The sequence below is a fragment of the Molossus molossus genome, unplaced genomic scaffold, assembly GCF_014108415.1.
Source record: "Molossus molossus isolate mMolMol1 unplaced genomic scaffold, mMolMol1.p scaffold_m16_p_6, whole genome shotgun sequence".
Classification (NCBI taxonomy): Eukaryota; Metazoa; Chordata; class Mammalia; order Chiroptera; family Molossidae; genus Molossus; species Molossus molossus.
The window spans coordinates 22,675,298-22,702,712 of NW_023425399.1; the positions used below are offsets into that span (position 1 = coordinate 22,675,298).

The 27,415-nt window shown below is 48.9% G+C and overlaps 1 protein-coding gene across 2 annotated transcripts in view; it reads left to right on the plus strand.

Annotated features, from left to right (window-relative positions):
- Positions 1-27,415, plus strand: part of NOL4L (nucleolar protein 4 like) — a 122,063-nt gene that overhangs the window by 63,997 nt on the left and 30,651 nt on the right. Inside the window, exon 1 of one of the 2 annotated variants that reach the window (XM_036244919.1) lies at positions 23,127-23,342. The exons of the other annotated variant lie outside the window; for it this stretch is intronic. The gene's annotated coding sequence lies outside the window, so the exon portion shown is untranslated. Of the gene's footprint in view, positions 1-23,126; positions 23,343-27,415 lie in introns of those variants that run through there. 2 annotated transcript variants of the gene reach the window in all.

The window sequence follows — 27,415 nt, forward strand, 5'->3', positions numbered from 1 at the left end:
GGGAGGGTACGAGCTGTAGACCTTGGCTCTTAGGTGGTTCTGTCTCTGCTCTGCCCTTTGTCTGCTACATCACTCACCTCCTTTCCCCAGGGAGAGGAAAGAGGAGGGGCCCTGGCTGCCAGCCTGTGGCCTCTGTCACTCTTGGGGCCCAGACAGGACAGGAGGATGGGCCTTGGCGGGTGGCCTGCGTAAGATAAGGCCCCTGGCTGTCCAAGACTCCCCAGCTGTGGATTGCCAAGGGTTGTCCGGCACCGTGGAAACAGGCTATTAAAAGAAAACCACTCTTGCCTGCCTCCCCACACAGTCCACCTTCTAGCCCTTCACGAAGCAAGTAGCCTATCTTTCAAAGGAGGGCAAGTGAGTGCCACCTCCGTCCTCTACCACTGCCTCAAACCAGGGTGATAACCTCTCACCTCCAGCTTCGAGTGTTCTCATCTGTTATGACATCTGAACTCACTATCCCTTTGTGGCCTGGCCAGGGAAATGGGTTCTTTCAATAAATGTCTGACTTCAAGCCCTGGGTGCATGCTGTCTCGCTTACCGCTGGTCACCTTGACAACCTGAGTGTGAGCTGTCACAGGAGCCAGGGGGCGAGGAGGTGGTGGCTCCAGGGCCGGCTCCAAGGTGAGGCAGCAGGAAGTGTTCCGATCGCATCCGGGCCTGTGGCACCAGTTTGAGGATTTGAGCTGGCTGGCTCGAACAGACCAAGTTTGCACTCCCCTGAGGAGGAGGGATGGCGTGCCCACCACAGCCAGCCCCTCAAGGTTGAATGAAGTACAATTTGCTCTGGGTGATAGAGCTGTTGGTGTCTCTGTGTCTCTGGTGTTTTCTCTCCTGAGAGTGTCCCTTCTATGATGGTTGCATCCCTAAGAAACTTTAGGTGATCAAAGATAATGTCAGTGGGGAAAGTGGCATTGGGGTTTCTACGCACAATGGCAACGTTGTTTCTGTGCAGGAATGTCAGTAGGAAGGGTGGTAAAATGTAAACACCTCCCAGCAGCTTCAGCTTGGGAGCTCCTCTGACTGCCTAGTGGAGCTCATGGCCTTTCTTTTCTTGACCATCCACACTGTCACAGGCACCTGGCTTCTCACATATTCTTATCAGCATCTCGTTCCTCACCGCGAGGAGGAGCGGAGTGCAGAGTCGCTGGAACAGCCCAGAGTAAGGCCCCACGGCTCCTTGTTTCCTACAGAGTGGCACTAGGGCCAGACCCCTGCCAGGACCAGTAGTGGTCACATAACCCACCCGTGACCCCTCATTAATGGATCCTGTTATATTACGTTTGGTTATACAAATTCTTACTGTCGGTGGGGGGATTAAGACTATTGCTGGGAGTATTAGCAAGGATTCAGGAATTCAACAAATATTCATGGAGCCCTACTCTGTGAGCTGGGGATGAGCAAAGACACCACCATCCCTAGTTCTTCTGATCAAGGGGGAGACAGACACTCACAAAAGAAGCACACACAAATAGCCAGCTCCTAGAAGGTAGCCATAAGCAATCGAGGAAGAGCCTGGTAGATGTGGCTTAGTGGACTGAGCATTGTCCCATGCACCAGGAGGTCGTCCGTTCGATTCCCATGCAGGGCACATGCCCAGGTTGCAGGCTCGATCCCCCGTAGGGGTGTGCAGGAGGTAGCTGATGGATGTTTCTCTCTTCACATCGATGTTTCTATCTCTCTCTAAAAAATCAATAAAAACATATTTTAAAAATTAAAAAAAAAAAATTGAGGGAGAGATTAACCACCCATTACGGTACAGCTGTGACAAGTGCTGGGCAGTGGGGCATGTGGTACTGTGAGTAATTAGACGTGAGTGGGGGCGGATTGAGGCAGGGTCAGGGAAGATTTGCCTCAGAAAACGATGTCTGAGCTGAGATCAAGATCTGAAGGGAACAGAGCTCCAGGCCTCAGCTTGTGCAAAGACCCTGTGGCTCGAGAGAGGATAGAGCCAATGAGAATTTGAAAGGCTGGTGCAGCTGGTGCAGAAAGTGAGAGGAGTTCTGCTGCTGAACAAAGGGGAAAGCACAGTGTTAGGGACTTGATGGATGTCTGTGAGAGAATTGAAGTTCATGAAGTGAGATGGAGAAATTGCCCTGGTGAGGTTCAGGCTACTTCCAAAGGAAGGGAGGATTGTGGGAAGGCATTTGTTCCCAGGGTGCTCTGAGAGCTGCCTAGGGCTGCGGCGGAGACTGGGTTGGCCTCTGCTTACAGTGGTGTTGACTGTACTGTGTCTTCTTGCCTTGCCTTCATTTGTAGCTTCCCAGATGGGCCCTCTGAAAGTAGCTGACTCTCTCCTGTGTGCTGCAGGAGGCCAAAGGGCAGACCCTCCTTGCACACCGGCAGGAGAAGCAGCACCCTACCTTGTGCCGAGGGCCTTTCATCTGTCAGTCTTCAGCGCTCCATGCACAGCACTGAGCTCTCAAGGCCTCAGCCTCTCAGGCAGCACCATTATCTCTCTTTTATAGCCAGACACATGGCAAAACAAAAAATCACGTTGCTCACCAGATTATTTATCTACAGCGGCAAGGAAGGGCCAAGGACCCAGACGTGTTTGATTCTTCAGCTTGTAAAAATACATATCTTTTGATTAGTAGCTCCTTTCCTATAGCAAAGTCAGAGCAGGGTCCCCTTGGGGTGGGTGGATGGCCCCCTATTCAAACACAGCCACCTGACTGGCTCTGTTGCTGTCAAATCTGTGTCCTGTGACCAGGCTGCACAAGTGGTTTCATTCCTTCCTCATCACTCTAACCATGACATGCAGAGGACACCTGTAGTGTTTGCAAATCACTTACATAGGCTACATGGAAAATAAACTGAATCTAAATTCACTGGGAGCCAGGATAAAATATTTTATTAATGCCGAACAAAGCTCTACATCTAAAAACTCTGGGTGAAAAAAAAACTTAACGATTTCTTCCCAGCATTAGATATCCAAGAGAAAAGGAGTAAGGCAAGTGGAACATTTCCTTCACTTTGCTTGGAGCAGATGAGAACAGGTGCTGGGTTTACTTGTGAAATGGACAGAGTCACATTGCTTGTTGTCCAGTCACGTCAGATTAACATGCTGGGAGGTGGGTTCTTGTCCACGGGGTATTAGGTAATATGAAAGTCCACTATAGCAATATTCACACACACAAAAAGATTCTTCTTGAGGTCTGATTCACTGTGGCAAAAATGTATGGTGCCTTCAGTGTACAAGACATTTGGGGGTCAGACCTGACCCTCATCGGGCCTTCATCCTAAGACACAGACCCCAAGAGCTGTCACTGCGGTGACCACATTAAGCTGAAAATAGGAGAGTGTAGCCTGATGAAAATCTTTTTTTTTTTTTGTCCTTGAGAAACTCTCATAAAGATATAAAATAAATCTCATTCAGTTGATGATGAATACTGATGATGAGTACATTTCTTATAGCGGCAGGGTCTGAAGGTCTCATGAATGTGGACTTCCTCTGCGCATTCTCTGATTAGGTGAGGTTCCAGGGAGGGATGCAGGAGGCACTCTGGGACCCAGCACCAGCCAGTGCCATGCCCAGCAGCGGATCTTTCAAAGCCCCACCAGGGCTGTGGCAGGATACACCACGGAGTGCTGGGCCTCATCCTCACACGGCCACCAGTTTTGTTTTGTTTTTTTTTTTTTTTTTTTTGGTACGTGCCCCTAGCGGACACCGAACCCAGGACTCTCTGGTCCACAGGCTGACGCTCCAACTGCTGAGCCAAACCGGCCAGGGGATGTTTTCTGTTTCATTTGGGATTTTGTTGTACATTTTTTTTTAAATGTAATTACACAAGTAACATGCAGCCTCAGTAGAAAAATCATAGCCAAAAAAAAGCAAAAGTGCAGTGATAAAAATTACCATCATCCCACCACTCAGAACACTTGTGAATATTTTGGGGTTCACCCTTCCAGACAGTTGAATAGAAAGGGGATTATCCTGTACTCACCATTTTACAATTTGCTTTATTTTTCTGATGCCCAGTTTTTATATTATTTGAAGTCTCTTTGTCCTCTGGGCCTTGATGTTTGCACCTACCAAATAAGCCGGTTATATAATTTTCCTGTCATTCACTCTCTTCTCTGGCCATATCCATCTATCTATCCATCCATTGTGCCCCTGAGCCAGGTGCCAAGGAGACAGTGGTGAATAGAGCCAAGTCTCTGCCCTTCCGGCTCACAGTTCAATGAGAGAGAAAAGGAGAAACAAAATCAACACTAGAGTCTATAGGAAGAGCTTAGAGGAGGAACAGACCAGGGACAAGGGAGCAAGCAGGGTGCTGTTTCAGGCAGGTGGGTCCAGTACTTTGCACACTTTGCCCTTCACCCTCACAACTCTGCAGGGCCATGTTATTGTCCTCATCTTACAGTTACCATAGCTGAGGCCCCAGAAGGGCAGCACTTGCTCAAGGTTGTACAACCACCGACACGAATGGAAACGCAGACCTTGTCCATCCCTGAACCTGTGCACCTGCCAGAGCCCCCGCTTCTCTCCACACTTACTGAACGGGGATGTGCTCATTAGGATGGAGTAGTGCCCGGTGGCACTGGGGAGGGAAGACATCCTTGGCAGAGATGCTGGCAGAGCAGGCTTTGTTTGGCCTGGGAACTGGGGCCGCCTTAAATATACAATGCCCAAGGAAATACCCAAAGAGGAATTTGGCTGGGGACTGGGGTTGGGGTGAAGGGTAGGGGGGCTCTCCCCTCTCTTGTGAAGGCTCAGTTATCTGCAAAGGCACATATGTAATTTGATATCCACATTATGGGTGACGTCCTGATTGTTCCTGAGATTCCAGTGTTTGAACGTGCACTAGAAATCAGATCCAGATTCCGAAGGAGAAAGACAAATGATCTGTGTTCATTCCTGTACACATACTTTCATTTCATAGAAGCAGAGGCTGAGACCCCAGAGGTTCACCCCTGGCTCTGCTCTCTTCTGGTTTCCACGCCCCCAGCTCCTTGCTCCGTGGCAGAGTAGGAGGGCTGTCAGCGCCTTCCTCCGCCTCCCCTCCAGTTCTTGGAGCAGCGTTAATGTCCCGCTAATGGTTTGAATGGTTCTCCCAGCAGTGTGTGAAGTGGTGCACGGCTCCATTGTTTAAGCCCACATGATGGAGGCTCTTACTTCCTTCCATTAACCTCTGCCTCCCTCTCCTCCTCCTTATGCTCCTGACCCAGAATTTTCCTTGGGTACTGCAGGGTGGCAGAGGAGGGGCAGGACTCTTCCTCCCCCTGACACATAAGTGGGTTGTGCAGGGTCGGTAGCCTCTGCTCAGGGGTCCTGGCATTGCCAGAACATTGGCCCCCCTGCTCCTTTCTGGGGGCCAGTATAGAGCAGCACTGTTCTCTGCCAGGATTCCAGCCCACCCACCTAAACCAAAGACCCTGGAGTAAGGCTGACACAACTGACCAGTTCCACCAGCTACCTGCTGTGTGGCTTTGGGCAAACTGCTTCACCTCTCTGTGCTTCTTTTTCCTCATCAGTTACTCGAGAGTAATGATAATACTCCTAACCCATAGAGTTATTTTAAGAGTGAAATGACACAAAACAAGTTCACTGCTGAGTCCAGTGCCAGGCATATTAGAAGCCTGGAGGAAGTTCCAATGACCCCTACTGCTATTGACAGTAATATTATTATGCAACTTTTGTTTAATAGACACGGTGAATGACCTTGTGTAAGAAATCAGGGCCATAAAGAGGAATAAGACAGTGTGGTTGTTCTCAAGAAGCTCTTCTTAGTAGAGAGGACAAGACAGCAGCCATGAACTATAACCCAGGACAGAAAACAGAAACAAGGAGCCAGTAACCACCTGCCAGGTGGTTCAGGGAACATGCACTTCCTTCAAATGAGATTTGAATAGTCTAAAAGGGTCCAGGTGAGGGAAGCTGAGAGGTAACAACTCTAGGAGGATCTGGGCTGGGGAAGGTGGAAAAAGGAGGAAGGAGGAGGGAAAGGAAAGAGGAGGAGGAGGAGACAGAGCACAGGCCTTTCTTGGAAGTAAGGTCACAATATTTCCTTAGTCAGCACCGGGGGAGCTAGGCAAGGATTTGGGTAGGAACTTTCTCGGTCTCCCATCTCTCTTAAGTGAGGAAGAAAACAAGCCCACTTTGAATAGCTCTCCACATTCGCTTTATGTTTGATTGTGGTAAAATATATGCAACATAGTCCGGCCAGTGTGGCTCAGTGGTTGAGCGTCGACCCATGTACTAAGAGGTCGCCAGTTTGATTCCCAATCAGGACACATGCCCAGGTTGTGGGCCTGATCCCCAGTGGGGAGCATGCAGGAGGCGTCCAGTGGATGTTCTCTCTCATCGATGTTTCTGTCTCTCCCTCTCACTTCCTCTCTCTCTCAAATCAATAAAGGAGAAAAAATTTTAATAAAAAAATACATATGTAACATAAAATTAGCCATTTTAACCATTTTAAATGTACATTTTAGTGGCATTAAGTACATTCACAGTGTTGTGCAACCATTACCACTATTTGTTTCCAAAAATTTTTCATCACCCCAAACAGAAACTTTGTAACCATTATGTAATAATTCCCCATTCCCCCCTTTTCCAGCCCCCGGTAACCACTGTTTTACTTTCTTATCTCTATAAATATGAATATCTAGGTACCTCATATAAATGGAATCATATATTTATCTTTCTGTGTCTGGCTTATTCACACTCAATGTTTCCAGGGTTCATCTGTGTTATAGCATATGACAGACCACATTCTTTTCGTGGTTGAATAATATTCCATTTTATGGATAGATCATTTCCGTTTTCCATTTTATGGAAATATCCATTCATTTGTTGACGGACATTTGGGTTGTTTCCATTATTGCCTGACCACACTCACTTTTTTATCAGTATCTTTTGGACCAGGTTGTGGGACAGGGAGAGATTAAAGCAGGGTTCTGTTCCTTCTACCTCTACGTCCTTACCCCTTTTTGTGGCTTTCTTTTCTCATGAACATTCTCAAGCTCCTTCCTGCTCAGAAAAGCCCCAAGAAAATGGGCAGACCCAAAGGATAAACACAGTTAATGGTTTCTCCAGCGAGAGCCTGTCACTTACTTAAATAGTGCCTGACTCACAGGACTCTTACCTGTGGAGAGCCACCTTACCAGAGTGCTGACTCTGACACCCAGATTTTAGAACTTGATAGCAATAATGATTTCCTCCTTTCCCTTCCTCAGGCTGCCCTGCGGTTCAGGCAAGGTATGAGCTCAGGAAAAATATAGCAGAACGGAAACTTTGCCGTGTCCCCTGCTTTGGCTTGGTGTGTATAAAGCTTTGATGGTTTCTTAAGAGGGCAGAGGTTCAGATGTGTTTCTTTAAAATTAAAGAGTAGCCCTGGCCGGTTTGGCTCAGCGGTTGGAGCGTAGGCCTGCGGTACAGAGAGACCCGGGTTCGGTTCCCGCTAAGGGCACATACCTCGGTTGCAGTTTGTCCCCGGCCCTTGTTGGTCGTGTGGGTGGCAGCCACTCGATGTGTCCCTTCACATCGATGTTTCTCTCTATCTCTCTCTTCCTCTCTCTCCCTCCCGCTCTATCTGAACAAAAAATGGAAAAATGTCCTCTGGTGAGGATAAAAATAAATAAATAAATAAATAAATGAATAAATAAATAAATAAATAAAATTAAATTAAAGAGTAATCTCCATGAGTTAGAAATAGAACTTCTAAATCACTAAAGAAAATAAAAGAAACAAAGAAAAACTGATCAGCCCATCAAGAGTAATTAAATGGGGAAATAAAAGAAGAAATGACCAAAAGAGATATAATGAATAAAACATAAGTAATCTAACAGGAACAAGACCAAACACCAGTACATTACAATAAATGTAAATGGGTTAAATTTCACTAAAGAGTTAAAAATACTCAGATAAGGGTGTGTGTGTGTGTGTGTGTGTGTGTGTGTTTAATGACAAAATTTATTTGTTATTTATAAAAGACATTTTAAATGACACAAAAAGGAAGATGAAAACAAAAGAAAGAGAGGACAGAGCTATTAATGTCAAATAACTAAACGTTCAAGGCAAAAAATGACATTAAATGGGGCAAGGAGAGAGATTTTATATTGAGCCAAGAAATAGTTTCCCAGTAAGATTTCAGAGCCTCTTGACCTTGGAGGTCTGCCCTTGTGGGCGGTTGAGGACCTCAGGTTCTGCTGAACATAAAGAGCACCTTGGGCTTCACCATGAAAAGCAGCATCTTTCTTTCACAGCTCTCAGCATCTTCCCCATCACTGGTCTCTTCACCTTTTGTAATTTTTGCTACTGTCTTGCTGTAGTCTCTTCTCTAGACTATTATCTTCAAATGTTGAGCATCTGTGTCTGCTATCTAGAAATGTGCATAGTGTGGACCCTGTGGAATTTGTGAGAAGGTGGGGTCTGCTGCCTTAGCCACATAGTCCCTCTTATCCACTTCCCACCAAGGTAAGCTAGGACCACTCTCTCCGTTCCCAGCCTCCTTCCCTTCTTCCCGATTCCTGGCCTTCACGATCCGCTGCTGGCCTGCTTCTCTTGCTCCATCTCTCACCTCCCTCCTCTGCAACGCCCTCAATAGGCCTCTGGGATCAGCCTGTTACTTTACGTAGCTGAGCCCTGGGGGCCCAGCTTGCTTCCATAAGAGCCCTAGAAAGGCCTGAAATGCGGCTGGCTCCATTTCCAAGCTCTGAGAAGCTACAGTCCAAACCTTTTTTCTGTCTCAGTAAATCCCTAGCACTGCGATGGTTTGTGCTATGGCAAGAAAAACAAAAATCAACCAAAATACTGAGCTTGACCAAGGCTGCTATTTGTATTTCTCCAGGCAAAAAATGATCCTTGGAGCATTTCTGTTGTGAGATGTGCGGTGGGGTAGCTGCTTTCAGGTTCTGCCTTATGCCTCTCCCCATAACTCCAGGGTGGCTTGCCCTCAGAAACAGCTTCTCAGGTAGCCCTTTATCTTTTTTTGTTTGTTTGTTTTTGGTTATTTGTATTCATTTTTATATTTGTCAATAGAATGCATATTTTAAAAATTATATTAAAAACCAGCTGACCCTACCCCGCCTGTGTGGCTCAGTGTTTGAGCGTTGACCCATGCACCAAGAGGTCTTTCATTCAATTCCCGCTCAGGGCACATGCCCAGGTTGCAGGCTTGATCCCCAGTAGGAGATGTGCAGGAGGCAGCCAATCGATGTTTCTCTCTCATCAATGTTTCTGTCTCTTTCTCCCTCTCCCTTTCTCTCTCTAAAAATCTATAAAAATGTATTTTTAAAAAAGCAGACCCTGCCCCAGTGTCTCCACTTCAATTTCTACTTTCATAGACATCTTTTTCTTATCTTTCAGCTGTCTCTTCTGGTGTTTTACCTCCTATTTCTAAATAACATGCTCATACTGCTATTTCTTGATTTTTCAATTTGGGTTTGTGTGTGTGTGTGTTTTTAATTATTTAATTTCATTTAAAGCTTCAGACATTTTATTTTTGTATTAATAATGTATTATGAATACTTGTATGTATTGATGTCTTGAGGCAATTTGGGTTGTTTTGGTTGTTTAATATCTTGCTGTGGAAGATCAGTATTTACACTTGTATACACTTTCATAAACACACATTATTTTTCCTTCCTCCATCCCTCAATATATCTATACCTCTCTATTTAGATAAATCACCATCATCTTTTCTAAAAAGGTATTGATTTTAAAGAGCGAGAAGAAGGGAGAGAAAGAGAAACATTGCTTTGTTGTTCCACTTATTTATGCATTCATTGGTTGATTCTTAAATATGTGCACTGACCGGGGATCAAACTCACAACCTTGATGTATTGGGACCACCAATTGAGCTACCCAGCGAGGGCATATCATTATTGATATTATTGTGACTGTGTATATATTTTTCATAGCTGAGCCAATTAGCATACTGTGATTACATTTTCTTTCATTTGATTCCCTGAAATAGGCCATTGCCTCTTTTTTTTCTTTGCAACCTTAGCCCTCCATCTTTTACTCTTGCTTATGGTGTGTGTTTTATATTTTCATTCTTGTGTACTCTAATTTATCAATTTTTTCTTTAATGGTTTTTGCATTGAGTCTTAAAGGGCTAACTCCACTCTACTTCCTTGTTTTCTTTTAGTGTTTTTATGTGTGTGTGTGTTTTTTCCTAATAGACTGTTTTTTATAGAACAATTTTAGATTTACAGAAAAATTGAGAAGACAGTACAGGATTCTCATATTACTTGTCCCCCACACACACACACACACAGTTTCCCCTATTATTAACATCTTAAATTAGTATGATACAATTGTTACAACTAATGAATCAATATTGCTACATTATTATTAACTAAAGCCCATAGTTTATTTAGACTTTCTTAGTTTTTTACCTAGTGTCCTTTTTCTGTTCCATAGTCCCATCTGGGATACAACGTTACATTTAGTTGTCATGTCTCTTTAGGCTCCTCTTGGCAATGACAATTTCTCAGACTTTCTTTGTTTTTGATAACTTTGACAGTTTTGAAAAGTACTGGTCAGGTATTTTATAGAATTTGGGGATTTGTCTGATGTTATTCTTAATATATAAAACTGGGGTGATGGGTTTTTAGGAGGAAGACCACAGACATAGAGTGCCATTTGTACCACCTCATGTCAAAGGTACATACTGTCAGCATGATTCATGACTATTGGTGTTGGCCTTGGTCATACCTGGCTGCAAAAATGTTTGTCAGGTTTCACCACTGTAAAGTTACTGTCTCCCTCCCATGCCCCTGCCTTCGCCATAATGGAGATTTTGGAAGGAAGTCCCTGTGTGCAGCCCACACCTAAGGAATAAGGAGTTACACTTTCTTTCCTTGACGATGAAGTATACAGCTGCATTATTTGGAATTCTCGTGCATGGGAGATTTCTCTCTCCTTTCTCATTTATACATTCATTCAGTCATTTATTTATATGGTTATTTATTTTATAGTTTGGGTTATAATTCAATGCTACTTTATTCATTTTATTGCTTAGATTGTTTTAGCTTTGGCCATTGGGAGCTCTTTCAGTTGGCTCCTGTGATATTTTGACAATACCCCTTTGATTCTTGGGGGGGTGAAATGACATTTCATTTCATTTTGTTTTATTTTCATGTTTCTTTACTTTATGGCACCACAGTATGGTTCAGGATCATCTTATGTATTTCCTGCCCCAAACTTGCTGCAGCTTCCAGACACGCAGAGAAAATGAGTATTGCCAGGGCAGCCGGGATTCAGCCATATCACCCAGGAGCTCTGATTGCTTACATTAGAGTCATGTTAAAAAACCAGATCTGGCCCTGGCTGGTTTGGCTCAGCGGTTAGAGCGTCAGCCTGCAGTCCAAAGAGACCCAGGTTCAGTTCCCGCTAAGGGCGTGTACCTCGGTTGCAGTTTGTCCCTGGCCCTGGTGGGTTGTGCGGGTGGCAGCCACTTGACGTGTCCCTTTCACGTTGATGTTTCTCGCTCTCTCTCTCTCTTCCTTTCTTTCCCTCCCACTCTATCTGAACAAAAAAAATGGAAAAATGTCCTCAGGTGAGGATTAAAAAAAAACAAGATCTGGATGTTAGGTGAGCTTATTTCTACTGGGGCATCCTTTCTTTTAGACCCTCTTAGCTGACAGAGCAAAAAATATACATGTTTTTATTTTTCATATTTAATCTTTGATCCATTTGGACCTTCTGGCATGTTCTGAGATACAGATCCTGCTTTCCCCTTTTGTTTCAGCATTATTTATTAAAGAATCTATTTTCTTCCTGCTGATTTGAGATGCCACCTTTATAAATTACTAAATTTCCATCTGAAACAGAATCTACCTCTATTCAGTCCTTTGGGCTCTGTGTCTGTTCACGTACCAGCTCCACACCATTTTAAGTATTAAGACTAATGTTTTTATATTTAGTAGAAATGGTTCCTTTTTGTTGTCCCTCCTTTTGAAAGTTTCCCTGGCTTGGGGAAAAAAAAGTTATTTGGGGGGAAAAGTGTTTAATGCCTAAAAATTTTGCATCTCCTTCTTGGTAGGGGGTAAAAAACTGCAGAGGCACCACTGGTCTGGCCGTATAAACAAGACAGTTTTCCTGCAGGCCTTTCTGTCAGTGCAACAAACGGGAGACTCTGGGCCAGGAGCATCAGGAGCCCAGTGTTGGAAGGGGGGGGGCTATAAATATTGACAGCCCCGTGTTCCCATCCTCCGATGGGCACTTCTAAACTTGAGAGGGAATGTTTTCTTGGAAACCTCTATTTTGAGAAGACAAGAAGGGAGTGTAAAACCCATTGTCAAACATCTTTGTTATGAGGCATTAATTTAGTGATCAGTGTATATTTTTGAGGATCTTTAGGTGCTTTCTGGAAACTTGCTGCAGCTTCCAAACACTCAGAGAAAACGAGCATTGCCAGGGCAGCCTGGATTCAGAGAGGTCTGCACCTCTTGTTTCTTCCTTCTTCCCTGAAGCCGTCTGGGGTAAAAGCCAAAAACAACTGACATCCTGTCTTGAAAGCCAGTTGCCTGATGGAGTTCATAGATACCCTGAACCTAAACAGCTCATTGTCTCCTTCAGCTCCTAAAGGCTCAGCGCCCTTCCAAGCTGCTGACTCCACCCCCCTATATGCAAGGATGCCGATGTGGCCTTTCAACTTCATTATCCAGGAAGAAAATGCACGCAGTGCCCATAATTTACTGGTGCAGGCAGGAGAGCTGCCTGGTGCCATGAGCAGAATCCTGCATGCAGGGCTAGCCTGGGGGTGCTTTATTTATGTCAAGGGAAAAGCCAGGAGCAAGGTCAGGAGCTGCTACCTGGGCCTCCATGAATGGGAGGCAGCAGCTCATCTCAGATCTCACTGTAAACACCCCTGCGAGGCATCCTGGGCAGCTGACTGCTCAGTCCTTAAGGATGAGAGAGATTCAACAGGAAAAGACACATCTCTCCTGGTCTGAGCCAGGAAGGGATGGCTGGAAACATCCAGATGGTCACTGAACCTATCGCTGACCTCGTGATCCCCCAACTCTGGGCCTGGCCTGACTGAGACCCAGAGGGACCTTGGTGTCTTGTGGCTAAATCCTACCAGAGTTTTGTTGTTGTTTTTAATAACTAATCTCCTAACTCCAGTGTGTAGAATGTCTCCTTCATCTAGAGCAAGTGGGATGTTTTAGGAAGGGTGCTTTTTGCAGCCCTACTTGTTTTTTGTCACACTTTTTTGAGGATGAGACTGTTGGTGGCTTTGTTGAGAAGTAAGGCTCTGAAATACAGGCTGCTTAGCTTCTGGCGGTTGAGCGTTTAGATTGGTGGTGGGTTTTACACAGGCTCTTGACCCACCCTGACTCTTGCCAGACTGATGGTTCCTTCTCGTGTGGGGCCCAGACAGTTCCCAGCTCCCCAGCAAAGGGTTGCTCCCAGAGATTTGACCCCAACCGGTGGTGAGTGTGCTGGGGCTTTGTAACCAGACCTGGAGGATGCAGGAGGGTTTCAGACACTTCAGCAGCTGATGTCTGGAGATCAATTAGAGATAATGGCTTTGGGTGGACTCGAAGAAGCATGGGCAGGATTTTTCCTGGTTATGATTGTGTTTACCTCATTAATGGTCCTCAGGCCTTTTCTTTCTGTCTTATTTTCTGAGAGCGGGACAGCACGGTGCCATGCCGTGAATTTGTGCCGGCTGCACTGGTGGCCAGTTGTGGGTCCCCAGCAGGCTGGTAGCTCTCCCACCTCCACTCAGGAGAAGACGGGCCCACGGCCTCTGCTCACAGCCCACCAGACCCTTGCCCTCCCTGTGATCCAGTGTTTGTATAGTTTTTAAAAAATTTTCCTCCTTTTTCATTCAAAATTCATTTAAGATCCTATGTTCTGGATACTGTTCTGGGCACCGAGGATTCAGCAGTGAATGAGACAGATAAGAGCTCTCTCAGGGAGCTTACAGGCTATAGAGATGATAAACAAGTCAATCAAGAAAAAGTACACAAAAGTGAGTTTGGGGCAGAGATTTAAAACAAGGTCCAGTGATAGGCTGAGCCTCTGGGTGAGAAGGCCTCGGAGAGGTGGCACTGAGCCCAGTCCTGAGTGCTGAGAAGTGGCAGGCCCTGAGCAATGAAGAGGAAAGGGCTTTCCAGGCGCAGGAGGCGGTGAGGGCAAAGGCCCTGAGGCAGGAGCAAAAAGAGGGCCAGGACCCAGGGAAAGAGAGAGGGAGCCGGCGGGGGGGGGGGGGGGGAGACAGGCGTGGGCTAAGCTCGCGCAGCCTGCGGAGGCCAGAGCTCTCGGGGCCTGCCGACTGGGTGCAAAGTTAGTCATGTGCGGTGTGCAGCCTCGGGGCGCCATCTTCCTCTGGCAGAGAAGAGTAGGTGCTTAACTGGGGTGATCCCAAGCGGAGATGAGCACCCAAGAGGGAGTCCAGTGACTGGTTCTAGGTGTGGCCCTGCCCCTGACCGCTGTCTGACTTTCATTTCTCCCTGCTGCAGCTTCCCTGTTAGTGTGACAGCAGGTTTGGGCCAGACTCCAACGGTTTACAAAGTTTGCTTTTTGACAGAGGAACCCCTTTCTTCAAGGAAACTCTTTAGTGGAGGAAGTCCAGTGTGCAAGGGTCAGCAGCAGGACGGCATGTTGCCGGGAAAGGGGACCAGAGCTCTGCCCACCTGCCCCTCCCATCCCCAGGAAGCCTCAGTAACACCTTTCTGCAGCAACCCAACAACAGGGCCCGGATAGCCCTGAGCTTTGGGCTGGAGAACACGAGACAGCCGGGGAGAGAGGCTCAGCTCGGCACGACCGCAAGCAGCCTGACCTCAGGCGGCGCACTCCTCTCTCTCCTGCAGTTTTCCCCTTGGCAGACATGAGTAACAGACCCCATGCCTTGCTAGGTCCATGGTCATTTTAAGGCTTGGAGGTTTGGAGTGGCTTCACGTGCCTCAAGAAGAAATGGGGTAGAAACAGAAGGTACTGTTTCACTGGAACACTGCTGTAGCTCAGGATGTGCCAGGCACACCTGTGCAGTAGCCTGGACCCTTTCCCTCCTGCAGAGTCCATGAGTAATGGAAGTGAGTGCTTGTCTCCCCCAAGAGCCACAGTGCGCACAACAGGTGCCCGGCCACGGCCCCCTCCTCGGTCTCTTTGAGGAGTCCACACTCTAGAGAAAAGGCCACCTGCGAGTGGGGGGCTCTTGCTATCCACAAACAGGAGCACTGTGAGTCAGTCAGGGGTGCTTTGGAGTAAAAAGTACAAAAACCCAGCTGACTGTATGGTAAAACATGAAGTTTTTCTCCTCCTGAAACAAGAACGGAGGAGCCACTGTTGGTGCTAATGTTGGCAATGTTGGGTTGGTGACCTTCTCCCCATGGTTGCAAATTGGCTGCTGTTTCTCCACCCAACTGGGCCACATTCAAGGTGAGAGGAAGATGGGAAGGGGTGGTATAAGCTTTAGTCCAGCAAAGCAAAAACCTTCCCAGAAAGTTGCCAGACTTTTGTTGACATTTCATTGGCCAGAACAGGTCACATGGCCACTCTCAGCTACAGGGGAGTCTGGGAAAGAAAGAATTGCATTTTCCTTCTTAAGCATACCTCATGAAGCACTGTAATTTTTCCTGCTGTTAGGTTTTTAATAAATGGAGTCATACCATAAAAAAATAAAATAAAGAATTGCATTTCGCCACTCTCTGTAGTTGAGAAAAGAAAGGGAGAAACGTTGAATTTAGGTATCAGGTAAGTCAGTTCACAGTGTCTGCCAGGGCCTAGGCACCATGAACTGACAATGCCTTTGGGTGCCAAGTGGCCAAGGCACCACAGTACACACCACAGGTACCGGGCACAGCAGGGGAAAAGAACAGTAAGGGCAGGACGCAGAGAGGAGGTGGGAAGGAAGGAGAAGAGAGCAGAGGGAGAGAAGAGAGCAGGAACCGTTGTGGAGGGGCTTCTGTGCATCAGGTGCCTCGCAGAGAACGTGGGAAAACCGAGGCTCGGTTTCTGAGAGCTTTAATTAACTTGTCCAAAGTCGTAGTGAGAGGAAGAGTCCTAGCCCCTCCAACATTAATGCTGTTGTTTCCCAAGGGAAGGGGAGGAAGAAGAGGAAGGAAAAAGAAAGTGCTGGTGAGGGTAGTGACAGCCAGGGGCCCAGCTGAACCAGCACCCTCAGCTTCACGGGGACAGGCCCAGGTCCGCTCATCTTACCAGCGCAGTCCCTGCACCTGGGCCAGGCCCCAGCACATAGTAGGGGCTCAGTAATATTAGTTACTCATTTTTCACGTTGTCGGCATCGTTAATGATAACTAAGTTTTGGGCAGGTGCTCTGTGCTGGCCACCAGTCCAGCCCTCTGCAGGCATGACTGCATTTAAGCCTCACATCAGCCTTTAGAAACAAGTCCCTGTTGTTGTCCCCCATTTTAGAGATGAAAAAACCAAGGCTTATCACCTACCTGCCTGAGGTCACACCGAGGAAAGGCCTTAAAGCAAACAAAACATGTCTCCTGTCACCTGCCCCCTACCCTGCTCCCCCACCTAGATGCTGGCCACCAGTCACGTGGCTCCAGCCACCAGAAAGGTCTTCGTGCTGTGCCATAGCTCTGGCCCCAGAACCCTTGGCCGTCACACGTGCACACGCACACGCACACACACCACCCGTGGGCTCTCACGACAGGATTTCACCTGAAACGGAAAGTGCTGCCTGTCCCTTTCTCTTGGTAGCCTCTTCCCATTTCCCAGCGTGTCTTCCTTGGAGCAGCAGATGAAGTTAGCATTTTACAGCCTGCAGAGGGGCCCTCTCCTGTTCCCCAGCCCACTTCTCAGGCCCAGCCTCCCTCAGGGGTTGCTTGGAGGTCTTGGGGTCTGGCCAGAGGCTGAATGCCGCCAGCAGCCTCAGCCCACTCCCACATCCCAGCCCGAGGGAAAGGAGGGAAGCCGCTGGCTGCACTGAGGGCCCAGACTCGCTCTGGTGGCTTCTTCCTCTTTCTGCTCTGCTAGAGGTCAGTGAGGCGCAGTGTCATGCTGTCCAGCTCAGTGGTCCCACCTTAGCAGGGCCCAACCATGAGCTCTGGAGACCAACACACCCTTATTTAAACCCCAGCATGGCCACTAGCTTCCAGCACTGTGACTGTGGACATGTCCCCTGAGCACCCGTATCCTCGCTATTGGGTGACTGGATGAGTCATTTAATCTCCCTCAATGAGCCCCCTTCTCTTCGTGTGTAAAATGGCCATTAATGCCGACTTTGTTATGTGGCTGATTAAATAAGGTAACGTGTACTATCATCCAGCACGGGTGCCCGTATAGAGTTGGTTGCAGTGATTGATTATGCCAAGCTCTAAGCTGCCCAGCCATGGTAACTGGCCTTGGCTTTTTTTTTTTCTTTGTCAAACTTTTCTTGAAGTATAACACACATGCAGAAGAGAGCACATATCACTAAGTGGACAGCTCAGTGCATTTTTACAAACTGAATCCATCTCCTGTGACCATTCTCAGATGGAGAAGTAGAACACTGTCAGCACTCCAAAGACCCTTTGTGCCCCTTCCAGTTACCACTCTGCAGCCCGGGTGACCACTGTCCCGACCCCTCATAGCATAGATTGGTTTGCCTATTCTAGAACTTTATATAAAAGAATCATATGGCGTGTGCTCTTCTGATCACAAGCATACGTCTGTGAGAGACATCTGTGTTGAGGCATGCAGAACTAGTTTGTGCTTGTCTACAGCTGAGTAGTATTCCACAGTGTAGATGTACCACAGTTATCTATTCTCTGATAGACACATGGGGCTACTGTGAATACTCCTGCTATGCCCATTCTAGATGTGTTTTGTGCACACCTCGGAATGGAAGTGCCAGGTGTGTCTGGCCTTGGATTGTTGGCTGAGCCTCTCCAAAGGTGCTAGGAAGGAAGGGAGACGAGGTAGGTGCATGCTCCGTGAGAGTTACAAAGGATGGCCCATGTTGAGGATGGTATACTTAACTCAGAGCTCTGTCGCAGACCTCAGGCTGTGCTGGGCAGTGGGCAAGGCAGGTTCCTGTATCACACAGTGATGAGTTCCTACTGTGTGTGGGACTCTGCCTTCTCTTGGTTTAGAGTAGATGTCACCTCTTCTAGGACAGCCCCTCAGGCAGAAACATCCCTCCTTTCTATATCATTGTGCTTCACCTCAAGGGCCTCTCTGCTGTGTCATGGGTTTAATTGTCTTTATTATGAGGGGGAAGAGACAGTTCATGGGGGTAGAGGTGCTAGCCCTACCAGGTATTAAAATATTCTAGAACTGTAATATTGGGACCAGAATAGACCAATAGAATAGAATAGACAATTCCAAAAATAATGGGAAATTAATGTACTATAAAGATGGCATTTCCAATCAGTGGATGAGTTGTTTAAAAGATGGTTTTGGGACAACTTAGATAGCCATTAAGAAAGTAAGCTAGATCTTCAACTCACTATTTATATGGAGCTAAGTTACAAATTGAATAAAGATTTAAATGTAATGAAACTATAAATGCTCTAGAAGAAAATATGAGTGAATTACTTTTATAATCTTAAAGTGGAAAAAATCTTTGTTTTGACCTGAAACTCTAAAACCCTAAAGGAAAAAAAAAATTAATGAATGAGCCTGGCTGGTGTGGCTCACTGGTTGAGCATCAATCTGCACCAAGAGGTCACCAGTTCTGTTCCCAGTCAGGGCACATGCCCAGGTTGTGGGCCAGATCCCCAGCGGGGGGCATGCAGGAGGTGGCCAATTGATGTTCTTTTCTCTCATTTGTGTTTCCATCTCTCCCTCTCCCTTCTCTCTCTAAAATTAATAAAGGAAAAAAAAATTTTTTAAGAATAAATCTCATTTAAAAAATTAATGGATGATACAAAATTTTTATATGGCAAAAAAATCCCTTCATAAAATAAAAGGACAACAAAAGGAAAACATATTTGTAAAATCTATGACAAAAGATTAATTTCCAAAGACTTCTTATAAAAAAAAAAAAGACCACCAACCCAAGTAGAGACATGGACAAAGAATGTGATCAGGTTGTTCTAAAAAAAGAAAAGAAAAGAAATACAAATGACCAATAAACATGATACACATACACCTGCTCACATTCCCAAATGGAAGAAGGGCAAAGGAAAATAAGGATGCCATTTTTCACCCTTCAGACTGGCAATGATAAAGATTGCTAATACTAAGCGCTGACAAGTGTGTAGTGAAATGAGAATTGCCAGATATTATTGCTGGTGGTTGACTAAACTGTTACAGCGTTGTGGAGAGGGATATGACCGTCATTGTAAAAATTTAGAATTCTGATGATGATAAAAGCTCCCATTTACCAAGTACTCCCTCTGGGGAAAAGATAAAGCTGTGTTTTATGACCTACCCTCAGAAGTCATACACCCTCATTTTCATACTATCCCACTGGTTTCACAACCCTGTTCATTGTGACAGGGTCTAGTGTGTGGCCATCTTGGAGGCTGTCTACCACACTTTCTCATTTCAAAGGGGACATTTTGGTGTCAAATACTACATTAAACACACTATCTTATTATCCAGTTTGTAAATGAGGAAATTGAGGCCTAGAGAAGTTTAAGTATGGTGCCTGAGGTCACTTGTCTAGTGTCAGAGCGAGAATTTGAACTGGTCCCATTTGGCTAGACTATTTCTAGACTCGTGGCTAGACCTCCTTACAGGTCTCCCTGCTGCCACTCTTTCTCCCTTATAATCTCATCTCCTCTGATCTAAAAACATAATTAAGATTGCATCATTTCCTCACTCTTAGGATAAAATCTGCATACATACCTCACAGTGGTGTACAAGGCTCTGGGTGCTTGGCCCTGCATGCCTTCTCACCCGCATCTCCCCCACCCTCTCCCTGGCCCACTGCATCCCTTCAGGAGGTGAGCACATTTTTCCATGTTTTGTTCAGATAGAGTGGGAGGGAGAGAGAGAGAAAGAGAAACATTGACGTGAAAGGGACACATCGAGTGGTTGCCACCCGCACGACCCAATCAGGGCCGGGGACAAACTGCAACTGAGGTACGTGCCCTTAGCGGGAACCGAACCCAGGTCTCTCTGGACCGCAGGCCGACGCTCTAACCACTGAGCAAAACCGGCCAGGGCAAGGAGGTGAGCATATTGTGTCAGGTGGCCCCGCTCTGCTGAATTGGATCACTTGGTTGGGGCATATCTGGCAGATTTCTCCATTGTGCAGGTACATGTTTCCTTCTATTAATAAGTAATTTGTAGGGATAAATGGGTTTTCTAATACTTTGAGGTGCTTAAACAGCATCTGCTGTGATCACACTAAGATCCTGTTATTACCAGTAACAATCCCCCGTTTCTCATGGCTAGGTCTTCACTTGTGGAGCAGGCCCATTTCATATCGGAGGCTCCAAGGAGGGGTTGCTGCTTAAGAAACCATAGAGCAAATGCCCCGCCAACTATTCGCTTACAAAAGCACCCCCTGTTTGCAGAGCCTGGAGGAGACGTGAAGGCAGAACAGTGCCTGCAAGCAGACCGGAGGAGCCTTCTCTGCCATGATCTCCCACCAGACTAGGACATATCATTGGGAGAATTAGTGGTCATAAAACTAGTTCATGTCTTTCCTTGTTAGGACCTGTGTTGTGGCCACTTTAAGGATGGAGGGAGTTGTCCAGAGGCACAAGGACACTAAAAGCAACCTACACAAGGTTACTCAAGGAGTGGCAGCTCCCACAGGGGATTTCTGCAGGCTTCAGCACACGTAAAACTTGCCTAATTCCTGGTGCCGCTAAACAGCCAGGTTACTCCAGGGCTCCCAGATGCTTTCTGTGGGTTCAGCGGGGCTGGGGCTGTTTTATCTCAGGGATGGTAAATGAGTTCACATTTCATGCTTAGAGAAAATCACTGCTCTGCCCTCCTGGGCAGTACTATCTCTCTTTTATTAGTCAGAGAAGAAATGGGTTATCTGGGTTCAATTCCACCTTTGAACTTCTGTTGGCTTTGGCTTTATATTTCAAGCCCAGATGTCCACCACCACTGTGACATAGTGACTCAGGCCAGGAAAAGTCAAAGATCTCTGGAAATGTGGCGGAAAGAGATGGGAAATCTTGGGCCTGAATTATCTCATTTTCAGAATGAGGAAGGACAGTTTCCATATTGGAAAAGTTCACATTTCCCTGGATGAACTGAAGGGTTGTGGCCACTAATTCTAAAAATCATTACTGGGCACCAACATATGTGGACATTCAGGTAATGAAGTCTCCAAACTGCCCCCCTATAGAGGATACCAAGAAAAATCTCACAGAGAAAACTGGGAATAGTGAATTTGTTTGAAAACACACTTGATATCAGGGATACAAGGTGCTAATGAGTAACATGTGAGTCGTATATTGACCGTAAAATCTTCAGCACATGCAGAAGGAAGTCTGTGTGCCTTAATTTGATGTGTTGTTTTTTCATTTTTCTAATGGGTGAATATACTGAGCTCTGAACCGGTGGTGTTGTACTTCCAACTCTCACCTGTAGAGGGAGCCTTGTTTACCTCGGATTGTTCACAATGCCAAGCTTTCAGTGGAAGAAAGAAAAAAGGCTTTTTACAAAAAAAAAGTTGGAAGGTTAAAGGCAGTCTGTTTCAAAATTGCAAACAATCGCGGTGGCTGTCTTCTCTTCTTTTTTGGTTCTGCTGTGAATGAGTTGTAGTGTAGAGTCAGTAGAAATTGCCCTTTCTCTTCGGATGCGACCAGAGGAACCAGGAGGTGGGATCGTTACTGGGTTTTGTTTTGGTGTTTGGCCATTTCCTCACAGAATTCCACGAGAGCAGTTTTCCATCCCCGTTAAAGCACATGATTTTTCTTAAGGTTGATCTGATGTAAAGGAGGGTGTGAATTTGGGGAGGTGGGCATCTGCCCCTGACCCATCTTCTCTGTCGGTTCTATTCTGCTGTTTGGGGACGAGCGCGTTGTTTCAGGCTGAATCTGAGGTAGCTCCGTGATCCAGGGCCCCCCATCCTCACCCCGCGACGCCCCACGCCGCCTTCTCCAGCACCCCAGGCCGACGCGGTCTGGAGGACGGCGTCTCTGATCCGCGCGAGTGTCCCCCCTCCTGCGATGCTGTGTCTCCGAGTGCAGTGCGCGTCCAGGTCTGGGACAGAGCTGCATTCTTGATATTATCCTATTACTTTACAACCGTAGGTAGCGCTCTGTAAGGAGCCCGCACGGTGTGGGCTAGAGGAGCACAATGACCGGTGGGAGGGAGTCGGGAGCGAGCCGGCGGTGGGCACTCGGGATCGCTGAAATGTTTGGGTCGGACAGGTGAGCCCAGACAGGACTCTCAGGAGCCCGCCGGGAATAAGGAGGGGTGCGGGAATGGGTGTAAAATAAGTGGTGAGGAAGAGACAAAGGAAGAGTAAAGAGGCGAGGTGGTGCGGAATAGAGGGAGGGGGAAGGGAGTGGGCAGTTCTCAGAGGAGCCCGAGCTTGAACTTGATCAAGAAAAGGGGGGCCCTGAGGTGTGGGTGGGGGGCCCGGGAGAGAGCCAGCCACGCGCCTGGCTTTCCCAGACCTGGGTCTGGTTCCCACTGTCCGGGGGCTCAGCTGCCGGCCCAGCAGCCCCGCCCAGCGAAGACCCGCGTCCCGGGGAACCAGAAGACGCGCGGGGATCGAGGGCTGCCCAAAGGCCCCGGGGCGCCGAGAGTTCCCAAATGTGCCTGAGTCACTTTCTTTGGGCCAAGTCTCTCCTCTCCTGCCCTGAACGAGGAGAGCCGGCTGTGTGCCCTCCAACCCTCAACCGACACCCGAAGACTGTGGCTCCAGGAGCGAGGGGAGGGCACAGACCCTACTGCCTTCTTTCCCGGGCTCAGCCCCAGGCTAGGATCTTCCTCGAAGCGCTTCCCCCTTAAGAGCGCTCTCCCCCAGAAGCGCAAGGCGGTGCGTCCAGTGCGCCCTCATCCCTGCCCCCCTACCTGGCCCAGCACCCCCTTCTTCCTCCTCCTTTCCCCCTGCCCGCCTCTCCCTCCTTTCTCCTCTCACTGGGTGCCTCCTTTTCCTCTCCCCCTCCCCCCGTGCCCACTACTCCCTCTCGCCCGCCCCTCCACCTCCTCTTCCTGCTGCTCCTCCTACTCCCCTAGCGTGCTCCCTCCCTGCGCTCCCCTCCCCCGGCCCCCGCCCCGTGCCGGGTCCCGCCCCCCTCCCCCGCCTCCCCGAGCCCGGTGCCCCCCTCCTCCTTCCTCCCTTTCGGCCGCGGCGCCGCCGCTGCCGCCGCCGCTTGCTTGAGCCCTCCCCCTGGCCACCCCCGCCCCCGGGCCGGGCAGTGACGCGCCGCGGCGGTGCCAGCCCCTCTCCCCGGGCGGCCGCGGCGGCAGCAGCAGCAGCGGCAGCTGGAGCTGTGGGGCTGTCACCGCCGCTCACTAGCGGAGCCCGACCGCCCGTCTCCGCCTTGCCTCGCCTCCCGCCCAGGTACGGAGTCCGGCCCGGATCCCCAAGATCGGGCAGTTTCTGGGCCCCCGGCCGCTTCTCCCCTCCTCCCGCCGCTGCCGCCGGCCGTTGAGCTGCGGTTAAGGGGCGGGGGACTGTGGGGGTTCCGGGGAGGGGGACGCGGGGGAGCTTCCTGTGCCAGGGCTGAGGAGGGGGGCTCAGGGAAGCGGCTGCGCCCTGGGCGGAATGGGCTGGGGCGGGGGGCGGGTGAGTGTGACCGAGTGGGGGGGCGCGGTGAAGGCTGCACTCTGGGGACTGCGAGGTGCCCGAGAGGTGTGCCTAGCCCGGAGTGCCGGGGGCCGCCGGGCGCACTCCACTCCCGGGCCGCGCGCGCCGCCGGTACTGGGGGGCGGTGATTGTGTGCGCCGCGCCGCGGTATTGTGCGGCGGCCACACCGTTTGCAGCGAGCTAGGCACCGCGTCCTGGGAAGGAAGGCGTTCTCAGGTGGTGGGGTGGGGGCCAGGTTGGGGTTGCCGCCACCGCGACCGCGGCGAGAAGGGAAGTGGACTGTGTTTAGGGATGTGAGGACTGGAAGCGTTGAGTAGTAGGGAGGGGCTCCCTGCCTGGGCGCGGGGAGTTGAGACGAGGTTTGCAGAGTTGAGCCCACTTCGGCAGGCCCCTGTCCCTGCTGGGAGCGAGCGGACCCGGTGCCCCCTCTTAGTTGTATGGTGGGAGCGGAAGCTGGGGGCGTCGGCGACCCTTAGTGAAGGGGCAATTCCTACATTAATGGGGCACATGTGGCGGGGGCAGCTGTCCGGAGTGAGGGCGCGCGCCCGGGTTAAGTTAGATTTACACCGCCGCTTGCTGCTCTCCACCTAGTCCTCCGGGGCCCGACACTTTGTCAGGGGGCGGGGTGGGGAGTGCCATTTGCATTTTTATTCCTGCTGCTGGGGTTCAGAAGTGCCCCCCCCCCCACTCCCACCTGGAGCTGCGTTTGCCAGAGTCTGGTCGCCGCTACCGGGTGGCGCTTCCTGGGGAAGTTCTCATTAAGCCTCGCTAATTAGCATTATTCCTGGAGAAAGGTTAAGGTTAGACCGTCCTTTTCCTTCTCGGGAGGCCTATCCCCCCTCCCCATTCCCTTCTCTCTCCTTTCTCCCCAAGAGCACAAAAGCACAAAAAGAAAGTGTGAAGAGGCACAGATCAATGGAGAAGCCACAAACCCATTAATTCAAATGGAATCTTTTTCCCTCCTCTAAAACATTGATTTTTCTTTCTGTCTGCTCTGAGGGGAGATTAATAACCTCCTGATTTCACCTGAAATGGTGTTTGGACTCTGTGATTTCCTCCTCTTTCTGAGAAGGATTGTGGCTTGAAATAGATTCTCCCTTGAGATAAAGCCCTACTTATCCCAGAATCAGCTGGAAACCCCAGCCTGGGCCCCACCAGGTGGGGCTTGTGACAGGGAGAGGTGGGGGGAGGGTGCTCTCACAACTCTGGGAGCCATCTGTGGGTGGGACCAGGGGCCCTATCTTGCCCCCTGCTTCTGGGCTGTAGGTTGGTGTGGGGAAAAGGCCTGTTTATGACCGAGGCCCCAGTGGTAGTTTTAACCCCAGGTAGTAAATTACCCCTTCATTGGAAAACCATTAGGGCCTAAATGTGTCCTTGAATAATATCAAGCTGCTGTCTAATCCCCGCTCAAGCTGGGTTTATTTTATAGAGTAGGGCTTTAAGACAGCACCTCCTCCCACACCCACTGCACCAAGGCTGAGTGATGCCCATTTAGCACCTTCCTGCTTCTGAAGCTGTGAGCATAGCACCCCAGGATCTTTCTCCCAGCCCAGAAGTCTGACTTTGGGGGAACTTATCCAACCTGGGCCACCCTGGGGCTATGTGGAGCAGGACTGCCCCTGTGTTGCTCAAGAACTTTTTTTGTCTTGTCTGGGCCCTTTTCTTGGAAAGAAGCTCATGAAGGGCATTGTGTCAGAGTGGTTCCTCTCCAGCCCTCCTTTTGGCTGGAAGAACTTTGTCTGCTAAAGCCCATCTCTCCAACCTTCTTTTAAAGAGACCCCTGTTAATGGCAGGGCCTGGGGTATCAATGAGGCCCTCATGGTGAGGAGTGCTGGGAAAACAGCCAGTTGCCTTTACTTGGGAAACAAAGGCCTGTTTTACACTCCATACACTAGTAGGAAGGTGTTGAAAATGCTCACTCCCAGCTTCCAGGCGCCCATGACAGCAAGGACAACAGAGCATTCCCATGTATATGTGAAGATGTTTCTGGCAGACCCTGTGTGTGTGTGTGTGTGTGTGTGTGTGTGTGAGAGAGAGAGAGAGAGAGAGAGAGAGAGAGCGAGCGCCTAAAATGTGGTAGGTGATTGGCTCTGTCTCAGCTCTCCCCACTTCACATTTCCCAGAAGAGCTTGTGCTTGTAAGCAGAGGAGGTATGTTAGCAGGAAGGAGTGGAATTGTGCAGGGTGTGTCCCTGGGAGGCTGGCCTCCTCCCCAGGTGGCCAGATGGGCTTGAGGTATAGTATGAAGTAACAGCCTTGGGACCCCACAGCTCCTAGGAGTGATGGGTGACTCACATCACCCTAAGATTTCATTTGTGCAGTCCCTTCACAACAGGGATTTGAACCCTGGTTGCTTTAGATCCTGGGGGAGGGGGGTTGTCTTCCATTAATAATCCATCTGATGAACTGAAGTGGTTAAGTTGGGGTCAAATGTGGTTCAGTACCTTCTTGGCATGCTCAGAAGGATGTGTGTGTAATGCTCCCTGACACAGAGACAAGGGAGGAATTGCCTCGTACTGAAGAATTTCCAGGGCCTGGAAGGGCCTGCAGGTGTTCCAGAAGGAGGTGCTCACTTTCTACATCTTGGTGCCTGCCTGCTTGGGTAGAGCTGGTGCTGGAGCAACTGTCCAAGCCTGGTGGTCTTTTGATAGGAGCTTCAGCCTCTCATCAGACAGACCCAGGGGCTGGACATAGAGGGGTCTGTTTGCTGCCATTTCCAGAAATCCCCCCTGCATATCCCTACCTCCTGCCCCTCCTCTGGCATACATACCCAAGGCTCCTGGTCAGGGTTTGTGGCTTACAATTGCACTAAATTCTCAGAAAATCCTCCTCCTTTTCTTTTCAAAGCAAGTGGTAGAGATAGAGTTACAGCTCTGGGGAAAGGCCTGGAAAATGTTGTGTGAGGCACGCCCCAGGATCCCTGTCCTGGAGGATGCAAATGGCTCAACTTCAGAGGCACCAGGAACCCAGTTCCCGAGAAATTGACCCCAGTTGTAAAATAATCAGGTTACTGATAGCACCTGCCCATAGTTACACGCCATGGATACAGGCGCGTTTCCACCATTTCCCCTCTGCTGCTCTCCCATTTTCTCCTCCTCCTGGGCTGGGCAGTGGTTGGTGCTGGTTTGCTCTCAGAGGAGGAAGGGCCTCAGAACCTGGGTGGAGAGAAACTGAACCTGCCCATGAATTTTGGACTGCAGATAAGAACAGGGAGGTTTTAGGCTCCTCTCCTGCCCAGATTGGGGTGTTTCCCAGGGGCTGGCTGGGTACTGTCTGCCTGCCCCCTCCCATTCTTGAGTTCCTGTTTCAGAAGGGCAGTTGGCTCTACCCTCTGTGAACCACAATGGCTTGCTCAGGCCCTTTGCTGCCGAATAAATGATGGACTTTACCGACATGTGGGCAAGGCCGCAGGCTTCAGGGTGTCGGAGGGCAGAGGTAAGAGGAGTCGGGCAGCTATCTAGCCAGTCACATGGGGTCTGGGGAGAGGGGCCCAGAAGACAAGGATTGTACACACTTGTTTTCTAATGCAAGTTTCATTGAAGTTTGTTTACAGAAAGAGAAATTAGTAGATCAAATTCCCTTGAAATTCCAGGAGGGGAAAGCAAGAAGTGCCTGACTTATGACTTATGACCCCTGGGCGAGCAGGGGGAGCACTCTAGGTCTCGGCACAGGCCTGTGGCCCTGCCACTGGCCAACCTGAGCTGCCTGCCTCCTACAGGTCCCTCTGGACTTGGGTGTATTTGCCCCTCTGCACAGTTGTTGATGGGCTCTGAACTGTGTGTACTGGTAATTGCCTGTGTAATCAGCTTACTCTTGGAGCCTTGGCTC